Genomic DNA, 11434 nt, shown 5'->3' with positions numbered 1-11434 from the left:
CACAGAGCAATTATCATTTTACTGTACCTTTTTACTTAATCTTCCATTTCACACTGCAAACAGAAATTCAACAGCTTAAAGTTCTGAAGTGTAGGAGGTAAGGCATAGAAACGCCTCATTCAAAACGGTGGTAAGGCAATAGTAACGTTTAAAAAGGACAAACAAGGCAAGGCAAAGAAACCTGCGATATATGCTGTAGTATTGAAGGTCTAATGATGGTCTTAACAGAATTTTTAATTTTTTTTTTTTTTTTTTTTTTTTTTTTTTTTTTAAAAAAAATAGGCCTTACCTCCGATTTTGGATAATTTTAATTTTTTGTCATTTTTTGTGCCTTACTGCTTTTTTAGCCTTGTTTAAGTATGTGCATTATATTTGCAGTAGTTTTTAGGGTCTAATGATGGTCTCAACTCAATTTTTTTTTTTTTTTTTTTGAAATTTTTGAAAAATATGCCTTACTATAGCCTTACCTCCGATTTTGGATCATTTTAGTTTTTTGTGCCTCACAGCTTTTTTTTTTTTAGCCCAGTTTAAGTATGTGCATTATATTTGCAGTAGTTTTTAGGGTCTAATGATGGTCTTAACTCAATTTTTATTTTTTTTTAATTTTTGAAAAATATGCCTTACCTCCAATTTTGGGTAATTTTTGTTTTTTTTTATCATTTTTTCTGCCTTACTGCTTTTTTAGCCCTATTTAAGAATGTGCATTATATTTGCAGTAGTTTTTAGGGTCTAATGATGCTCTTAACTGAATTTTTATTTTATTTTTTTGATATTTTTGAAAAATATGCCTTACTCTTTGCCATACCTCCGATTTTGGGTAATTTTAATTTTTTTGTCATTTTTTGTGCCTTACTGCTTTCTTTGCCCTGTTTAAGTATGTGCATTATATTTGCAGTAGTTTTTAGGGTCTAATGATGGCCTCAACTCAATTTTTTTTTTTTTTTTTTTTTAATTTTCAAAAAAAAAAATGCCTTGTTTTAATTTGGGTGATTTTAGTTTTTTGTCATTTTTGTCCCTTACTGCTTTTTTAGCCCTGTTTAAGTATGTGCATTATATTTGCAGTAGTTTTTAGGGTTTAATGATGCTCTTAACTGAATTTTTATTTATTTTTTTTAATTTTTGAAAAATATGCCTTAGCCTTACCTCTGATTTTGGGTATTTTTTTTTGTTTTGTAATTTTTTGTGTCTTACTGCTTTTTTTAGCCCAGTTTAAGTATGTGCATTATATTTGCAGTAGTTTTTAGGGTCTAATGATGCTCTTAACTCAATTTTTATTTTTATTTTTAGTTTTTGAAAAATGTGCCTTACTATAGCCTTACCTCCGATTATGGGTAATTTGAATTTTTTGTCATTTTTTGTGCCTTATTGCTTTTTTAGCCCTGTTTAAGTATGTGCATTATATTTGCAGTAGTTTTTAGGGTCTAATGATGGCCTCAACTCAATTTTTTTTTTTTTTTTTAAATTTTTGAAAAATATGCCTTACTATAGCCTTACCTCCGATTTTTGGTATTTTTTGTTTTTTGTCATTTTTTGTGTCTTACTGGTTTTTTAGCCATGTTTAAGTATGTGCATTATATTTGCAGTAGTTTTTAGGGTCTAATGATGCTCTTAACTGAATTTTTATTTATTTTTTTTAATTTTTGAAAAATGTGCCTTACTATATAGCCTTACCTCCGATTTTGTGTATTTTTTGTTTTTTGTAATTTTTTGTGTCTCACTGCTTTTTTTGCCCAGTTTAAGTATGTGCATTATATTAGCAGTAGTTTTTCGGGTCTAATGATGGCCTCAACTCATTTTTTATTTTTTTAAAATTTTTTGAAAAATATGCCTAACTATAGCCTTACCTCTGATTTTGGGTAATTTAATTTTTTTGTCATTTTTTGTGTCTTACTGCTTTTTTAGCCATGTTTAAGTATGTGCATTATATTTGCAGTAGTTTTTAGGGTCTAATGATGGTCCTAACTCAATTTCTTTGTTTTGAAATTTTCAAAAAAAATGCCTTGCTATAGCCTTACTTTTTATTTTGGGTGATTTTAGTTTTTTTTGTCATTTTTTGTGCCTTACTGCTTTCTTAGCCCAGTTTAAGTATGTGCATTTTATTTGCAGTAGTTTTTAGGGTCTAATGATGGTCCTAACTCAATTTTTTTTTTTTTTTTTAAATTTTCAAAAAAAATGCCTTGTTATAGAATTACTTTTTATTTTGGGTGATTTTAGTTTTTTGTCATTTTTTGTGCCTTACTGCTTTCTTAGCCCTGTTTAAGTATGTGCATTATATTTGCAGTAGTTTTTAGGGTCTAATGATGGTCCTAACTCAATTTTTTTTTTTTTTTTTAATTTTCAAAAAAAATGCCTCATTATAAGTTTACTTTCTATTTTGGGTGATTTTAGTTTTTTGTCATTTTTTGTGCTTTACTGCTTTCTTAGCCCTGTTTAAGTATGTGCATTATATTTGCAGTAGTTTTTAGGGTCTAATGATGGTCCTAACTCAATTTTTGTTTTTTGGAATTTTTTGAAAAAAATGCCTTGCTATAGCCTTACTTTTTATGTTCAGCTATTTTAGTTTTTTGTCATTTTTTGTGCCATATTGCTTTCTTAGCCCTGTTTAAGTATGTGCATTATATTTGCAGTAGTTTTTATAGTCTAATGATGGTCCTAACTCAATTTTTTTTTTTTTTTTAATTTTCAAAAGAAATGCCTTGCTATAGCCTTACCTTTTATGTTCAGCTATTTTAGTTTTTTGTCATTTTTTGTGCCATATTGCTTTCTTAGCCCTGTTTAAGTATGTGCATTATATTTGCATTAGTTTTTAGGGTCTAATGAAGGTCCTAACTCAATTTTTTTTTTTTTTTTTAATTTTCAATAAAAATGCCTTGTGATAGCCTTACTTTTTATTTTGGGTGATTTTAGTTTTTTGACATTTTTTGTGCCTTATTGCTTTCTTAGGCCTGTTTAAGTATGTGTATTATATTTGCAGTAGTTTTTAGGGTCTAATGATGATCCTAACTCAATTTTTTTTTTTTTTAATTTTCGAAAAAAATGCCTTGCTATAGCCTTACTTTTTATTTTCAGCTATTTTAGTTTTTTTGTCATTCTTTGTGCCTTACTGCTTTCTTAGCCCTGTTTAAGTATGTGCATTATATTTGCAGTAGTTTTTATGGTCTAATGATGGTCCTAACTCAATTTTTTTTTTTGTTGAAATTTTCAAAAAAAATGCCTTGCTATAGCCTTACTTTTTATTTTCAGCTATTTTAGTTTTTTTGTCATTTTTTGTGGCTTACTGTTTTCTTAGCCCTGTTTAAGTATGTGTATTATATTTGCAGTAGTTTTTAGGGTCTAATGATGATCCTAACTCAATTTTTTTGGGGGGAATTTTTTTGAAAAAAATGCCTTGCTATAGCCTTACTTTTTATTTTGGGTGATTTTTGTTTTTTGTCATTTTTTTGTGCCTTACTGCTTATTTAGCCCTGTTTATTGTATGCATTATATTTGCAATAGTTTTTAGGGTCTAATGATGGTCCTAACTCAATTTTTTTTTTTGGGAATTTTTTGAAAAAAATGCCTTGCTATAGCCTTACTTTTTATTTTGGGTGATTTTTGTTTTTTGTCATTTTTTTGTGCCTTATAGCCTTTTTAGCCCAGTTTAAGTATGTCCATTATATTTGCAGTAGTTTTTAGGGTCTAATGATGGTCCTAACTCAATTTTTTTTTTTGGAATTTTTTGAAAAAAATGCCTTGCTATAGCCTTACTTTTTATTTTGGGTGATTTTTGTTTCTTGTCATTTTTTGTGCCTTATTACCTTTTTAGCCCAGTTTAAGTATGTGCATTATATTTGCAGTAGTTTTTAGGGTCTAATGATGGTTCCAACTCAATTTTTTTTTTTTTGGAATTTTTTGAAAAAAATGCCTTGCTATAGCCTTACTTTTTATTTTGGGTGATTTCGGTTTTTTGTCATTTTTTGTGCCTTATAGCCTTTTTAGCCCAGTTTAAGTATGTGCATTATATTTGCAGTAGTTTTTAGGGTCTAATGATGGTCCTAACTCAATTTTTTTTTTTTGGAATTTTTTGAAAAAAATGCCTTGCTTTGCCTTATGCCTTACTTTTTATTTTGGGTGATTTTTGTTTTTTGCGCCTTATAGCCTTTTTAGCCCAGTTTAAGTATGTGCATTATATTTGCAGTAGTTTTTAGGGTCTAATGATGGTCCTAACTCAATTTTTTTTTTTTGGAATTTTTTGAAAAAAATGCCTTGCTATAGCCTTACTTTTTATTTTGGGTGATTTTTGTTTTTTGTCATTTTTTGTGCCTTATAGCCTTTTTAGCCCAGTTTAAGTATGTGCATTATATTTGCAGTAGTTTTTAGGGTCTAATGATGGTCCTAACTCAATTTTTTTTTTTTTGGAATTTTTTGAAAAAAATGCCTTGCTATAGCCTTACTTTTTATTTTGGGTGATTTTTGTTTTTTGTCATTTTTTTGTGCCTTATAGCTTTTTAGCCCAGTTTAAGTATGTGCATTATATTTGCAGTAGTTTTTAGGGTCTAATGATGGTCCTAACTCAATTTTTTTTTTTTGGAATTTTTTGAAAAAAATGCCTTGCTATAGCCTTACTTTTTATTTTGGGTGATTTTTGTTTTTTGTCATTTTTTGTGCCTTATAGCCTTTTTAGCCCAGTTTAAGTATGTGCATTATATTTGCAGTAGTTTTTAGGGTCTAATGATGGTCCTAACTCAATTTTTTTTTTTTGGAATTTTTTGAAAAAAATGCCTTGCTATAGCCTTACTTTTTATTTTGGGTGATTTTTGTTTTTTGTCATTTTTTTGTGCCTTACTGCTTATTTAGCCCTGTTTATTGTATGTGCATTATATTTGCAGTAGTTTTTAGGGTCTAATGATGGTCCTAACTCAATTTTTTTTTTTGGAATTTTTTGAAAAAAATGCCTTGCTATAGCCTTACTTTTTATTTTGGGTGATTTTTGTTTTTTGTCATTTTTTGTGCCTTACTGCTTATTTAGCCCTTTTTAAGTATGTGCATTATATTTGCAGTAGTTTTTAGGGTCTAATGATGGTCCTAACTCAATTTTTTTTTTTGGAATTTTTTGAAAAAAATGCCTTGCTATAGCCTTACTTTTTATTTTGGGTGATTTTTGTTTTTTGTCATTTTTTGTGCCTTACTGCTTATTTAGCCCTGTTTAAGTATGTGCATTATATTTGCAGTAGTTTTTAGGGTCTAATGATGGTCCTAACTCAATTTTTTTTTTTGGAATTTTTTGAAAAAAATGCCTTGCTATAGCCTTACTTTTTATTTTGGGTGATTTTTGTTTTTGTTCATTTTTTGTGCCTTACTGCCTTTTTAGCCCAGTTTAAGTATGTGCATTATATTTGCAGTAGTTTTTAGGGTCTAATGATGGTCCTAACTCAATTTTTTTTTTTTGGAATTTTTTGAAAAAAATGCCTTGCTATAGCCTTACTTTTTATTTTGGGTGATTTTATTTTTTGTCATTTTTTGTGCCTTACTAGCCTTTTTTAGCCCAGTTTAAGTATGTGCATTATATTTGCAGTAGTTTTTAGGGTCTAATGATGGTCCTAACTCAATTTTTTTTTTTGGAATTTTTTTGAAAAAAATGCCTTGCTATAGCCTTACTTTTTATTTTGGGTGATTTTTGTTTTTTTGTCATTTTTTGTGCCTTATAGCCTTTTTAGCCCAGTTTAAGTATGTGCATTATATTTGCAGTAGTTTTTAGGGTCTAATGATGGTCCTAACTCAATTTTTTTTTTTTGGAATTTTTTGAAAAAAATGCCTTGCTTTAGCCTTACTTTTTATTTTGGGTGATTTTGTTTTTGTCATTTTTGTGCCTTATAGCCTTTTTAGCCCAGTTTAAGTATGTGCATTATATTTGCAGTAGTTTTTAGGGTCTAATGATGGTCCTAACTCAATTTTTTTTTTTTGGAATTTTTTGAAAAAAATGCCTTGCTATAGCCTTACTTTTTATTTTGGGTGATTTTTGTTTTTTGTCATTTTTTGTGCCTTATAGCTTATTTAGCCCAGTTTAAGTATGTGCATTATATTTGCAGTAGTTTTTAGGGTCTAATGATGGTCCTAACTCAATTTTTTTTTTTGGAATTTTTTGAAAAAAATGCCTTGCTATAGCCTTACTTTTTATTTTGGGTGATTTTTGTTTTTTTGTCATTTTTTGTGCCTTATAGCCTTTTTAGCCCAGTTTAAGTATGTGCATTATATTTGCAGTAGTTTTTATGGTCTAATGATGGTCCTAACTCAATTTTTTTTTTTTGGAATTTTTTGAAAAAAATGCCTTGCTATAGCCTTACTTTTTATTTTGGGTGATTTTTGTTTTTTGTCATTTTTTGTGCCTTACTAGCCTTTTTAGCCCAGTTTAAGTATGTGCATTATATTTGCAGTAGTTTTTAGGGTCTAATGATGGTCCTAACTCAATTTTTTTTTTTGGAATTTTTTGAAAAAAATGCCTTGCTATAGCCTTACTTTTTATTTTGGGTGATTTTTGTTTTTTGTCATTTTTTGTGCCTTACTGCTTATTTAGCCCTGTTTAAGTATGTGCATTATATTTGCAGTAGTTTTTAGGGTCTAATGATGGTCCTAACTCAATTTTTTTTTTGGGAATTTTTTTGAAAAAAATGCCTTGCTATAGCCTTACTTTTATTTTGGGTGATTTTTGTTTTTTGTCATTTTTTTGTGCCTTACTGCCTTATTTAGCCCTGTTTAAGTATGTGCATTATATTTGCAGTAGTTTTTAGGGTCTAATGATGGTCCTAACTCAATTTTTTTTTTTTTGGAATTTTTTGAAAAAAATGCCTTGCTATAGCCTTACTTTTTATTTTGGGTGATTTTTGTTTTTTGTCATTTTTTGTGCCTTATAGCCTTTTTAGCCCAGTTTAAGTATGTGCATTATATTTGCAGTAGTTTTTAGGGTCTAATGATGGTCCTAACTCAATTTTTTTTTTTGGAATTTTTTTGAAAAAAATGCCTTGCTATAGCCTTACTTTTTATTTTGGGTGATTTTTGTTTTTTGTCATTTTTTGTGCCTTATAGCCTTTTTAGCCCTGTTTAAGTATGTGCATTATATTTGCAGTAGTTTTTAGGGTCTAATGATGGTCCTAACTCAATTTTTTTTTTTTTGGAATTTTTTGAAAAAAAATGCCTTGCTATAGCCTTACTTTTTATTTTGGGTGATTTTTGTTTTTTGTCATTTTTTGTGCCTTATAGCCTTTTTAGCCCAGTTTAGGTATGTGCATTATATTTGCAGTAGTTTTTAGGGTCTAATGATGGTCCTAACTCAATTTTTTTTTTTGGAATTTTTTTGAAAAAAATGCCTTGCTATAGCCTTACTTTTTATTTTGGGTGATTTTTGTTTTTTGTCATTTTTTGTGCCTTATAGCCTTTTTAGCCCAGTTTAAGTATGTGCATTATATTTGCAGTAGTTTTTAGGGTCTAATGATGGTCCTAACTCAATTTTTTTTTTTTGGAATTTTTTGAAAAAAATGCCTTGCTATAGCCTTACTTTTTTATTTTGGGTGATTTTTGTTTTTTGTCATTTTTTGTGCCTTACTGCTTATTTAGCCCTGTTTATTGTATGCATTATATTTGCAGTAGTTTTTAGGGTCTAATGATGGTCCTAACTCAATTTTTTTTTTTTGGAATTTTTTGAAAAAAATGCCTTGCTATAGCCTTACTTTTTATTTTGGGTGATTTTTGTTTTTTGTCATTTTTTGTGCCTTACTGCTTATTTTCGCCCAGTTTAAGTATGTGCATTATATTTGCAGTAGTTTTTAGGGTCTAATGATGGTCCTAACTCAATTTTTTTTTTTTGGAATTTTTTGAAAAAAATGCCTTGCTATAGCCTTACTTTTTATTTTGGGTGATTTTTGTTTTTTGTCATTTTTTGTGCCTTATAGGCTTTTTAGCCCAGTTTAAGTATGTGCATTATATTTGCAGTAGTTTTTAGGGTCTAATGATGGTCCTAACTCAATTTTTTTTTTTTGGAATTTTTTGAAAAAAATGCCTTGCTATAGCCTTACTTTTTATTTTGGGTGATTTTTGTTTTTTGTCATTTTTTGTGCCTTATAGCCTTTTTAGCCCAGTTTAAGTATGTGCATTATATTTGCAGTAGTTTTTAGGGTCTAATGATGGTCCTAACTCAATTTTTTTTTTTTGGAATTTTTTGAAAAAAATGCCTTGCTATAACCTTACTTTTTATTTTGGGTGATTTTTGTTTTTTGTCATTTTTTGTGCCTTATAGCCTTTTTAGCCCAGTTTAATAATGTGCATTATATTTGCAGTAGTTTTTAGGGTCTAATGATGGTCCTAACTCAATTTTATTTTTTTGGAATTTTTTGAAAAAAATGCCTTGCTATAGCCTTACTTTTTATTTTGGGTGATTTTTGTTTTTTGTCATTTTTTGTGCCTTATTACCTTTTTAGCCCAGTTTAAGTATGTGCATTATATTTTCAGTAGTTTTTAGGGTATAATGATGGTCCTAACTCAATTTTTTTTTTTTGGAATTTTTTGAAAAAAATGCCTTGCTATAGCCTTACTTTTTATTTTGGGTGATTTTTGTTTTTTGTCATTTTTTGTGCCTTATAGCCTTTTTTAGCCCAGTTTAAGTATGTGCATTATATTTGCAGTAGTTTTTAGGGTCTAATGATGGTCCTAACTCAATTTTTTTTTTTTGGAATTTTTTGAAAAAAATGCCTTGCTATAGCCTTACTTTTTATTTTGGGTGATTTTAGTTTTTTGTGCCTTACTGCTTATTTAGCCCTGTTATATGTTTTGCATTATATTTGCAGTAGTTTTTAGGGTCTAATGATGGTCCTAACTCAATTTTTTTTTTTTGGAATTTTTTGAAAAAAAATGCCTTGCTATAGCCTTACTTTTTATTTTGGGTGATTTTTGTTTTTTGTCATTTTTTGTGCCTTACTGCTTATTTAGCCCAGTTTAAGTATGTGCATTATATTTGCAGTAGTTTTTAGGGTCTAATGATGGTCCTAACTCAATTTTTTTTTTTTTGGAATTTTTTGAAAAAAAATGCCTTGCTATAGCCTTACTTTTTATTTTGGGTGATTTTTTTTTTTGTCATTTTTTGTGCCTTATAGCCTTTTTAGCCCAGTTTAAGTATGTGCATTATATTTGCAGTAGTTTTTAGGGTCTAATGATGGTCCTAACTCAATTTTTTTTTTTGGAATTTTTTGAAAAAAATGCCTTGCTATAGCCTTACTTTTTATTTTGGGTGATTTTTTGTTTTTTGTCATTTTTTGTGCCTTATAGCCTTTTTAGCCCAGTTTAAGTATGTGCATTATATTTGCAGTAGTTTTTAGGGTCTAATGATGGTCCTAACTCAATTTTTTTTTTTTGGAATTTTTTTGAAAAAAATGCCTTGCTATAGCCTTACTTTTTATTTTGGGTGATTTTTGTTTCTTGTCATTTTTTGTGCCTTATAGCCTTTTTAGCCCAGTTTAAGTATGTGCATTATATTTGCAGTAGTTTTTAGGGTCTAATGATGGTCCTAACTCAATTTTTGTTTTTTGGAATTTTTTGAAAAAAATGCCTTGCTATAGCCTTACTTTTTATTTTGGGTGATTTTTGTTTTTTGTCATTTTTTGTGCCTTACTGCTTATTTAGCCCTGTTTAAGTATATGCATTATATTTGCAGTAGTTTTTAGGGTCTAATGATGGTCCTAACTCAATTTTTTTTTTTTGGAATTTTTTGAAAAAAAATGCCTTGCTATAGCCTTACTTTTTATTTTGGGTGATTTTTGTTTTTTGTCATTTTTTGTGCCTTACTGCTCTTTTAGCCCAGTTTAAGTGTGTGCATTAAATTTGCAGTAGTTTTTAGGGTCTAATGATGGTCCTAACTAAATTTTTTTTTTTTTGGAATTTTTTGAAAAAAATGCCTTGCTATAGCCTTACTTTTTATTTTCAGCTATTTTAGTTTTTTGTCATTTTTTGTGCCTCATAGCCTTTTTAGCCCAGTTTAAGTATATGCATTATATTTTCACTAGTTTTTAGGGTCTAATGATGGTCCTAACTCAATTTTTTTTTTTTGGAATTTTTTGAAAAAAAATGCCTTGCTATAGCCTTACTTTTTATTTTGGGTGATTTTTGTTTTTTGTCATTTTTTGTGCCTTATAGCCTTTTTAGCCCAGTTTATTGTATACATTATATTTGCAGTAGTTTTTAGGGTCTAATGATGGTCCTAACTCAATTTTTTTTTTTGGAATTTTTTGAAAAAAATGCCTTGCCTTGGGTGATTTTTGTTTTTTGTAATTTTTTGAGCCTTATAGCCTTTTTAGCCCAGTTTAAGTATGTGCATTATATTTGCTGTAGTTTTTAGGGTCTAATGATGGTCCTAACTCAATTTTTTTTTTGGGGAATTTTTTTTTTGAAAAAAATGCCTTGCTATAGCCTTACTTTTTATTTTGGGTGATTTTTGTTTTTTGTCATTTTTTGTGCCTTACTGCTTATTTAGCCCTGTTTATTGTATGCATTATATTTGCAGTAGTTTTTAGGGTCTAATGATGGTCCTAACTCAATTTTTTTTTTTTTGGAAATTTTTGAAAAAAAATGCCTTGCTATAGCCTTACTTTTTATTTTGGGTGATTTTTGTTTTTTGTCATTTTTTGTGCCTTATAGCCTTTTTAGCCCAGTTTAAGTATGTGCATTATATTTGCAGTAGTTTTTAGGGTCTAATGATGGTCCTAACTCAATTTTTTTTTTTTGGAATTTTTTGAAAAAAATGCCTTGCTATAGCCTTACTTTTTATTTTGGGTGATTTTTGTTTTTTGTCATTTTTTTGTGCCTTATAGCCTTTTTAGCCCGGTTTAAGTATGTGCATTATATTTGCAGTAGTTTTTAGGGTCTAATGATGGTCCTAACTCAATTTTTTTTTTTTGGAATTTTTTGAAAAAAATGCCTTGCTATAGCCTTACTTTTTATTTTGGGTGATTTTTGTTTTTTGTCATTTTTTGTGCCTTACTGCTTATTTAGCCCAGTTTAAGTATGTGCATTATATTTGCAGTAGTTTTTAGGGTCTAATGATGGTCCTAACTCAATTTTTTTTTTTGGAATTTTTTGAAAAAAATGCCTTGCTATAGCCTTACTTTTTATTTTGGGTGATTTTTGTTTTTTGTCATTTTTTGTGCCTTATAGCCTTTTTAGCCCAGTTTAAGTATGTGCATTATATTTGCAGTAGTTTTTAGGGTCTAATGATGGTCCTAACTCAATTTTTTTTTTTTTGGAATTTTTTGAAAAAAATGCCTTGCTATAGCCTTACTTTTTATTTTGGGTGATTTTTGTTTTTTGTCATTTTTTGTGCCTTATAGCCTTTTTAGCCCAGTTTAAGTATGTGCATTATATTTGCAGTAGTTTTTAGGGTCTAATGATGGTCCTAACTCAATTTTTTTTTTTG

Source organism: Gouania willdenowi, chromosome 14 (genome assembly GCF_900634775.1).
Source record: "Gouania willdenowi chromosome 14, fGouWil2.1, whole genome shotgun sequence".
In the NCBI taxonomy this organism is placed as follows: Eukaryota; Metazoa; Chordata; class Actinopteri; order Blenniiformes; family Gobiesocidae; genus Gouania; species Gouania willdenowi.
Note: the sequence above shows the minus strand (reverse complement) of the source record.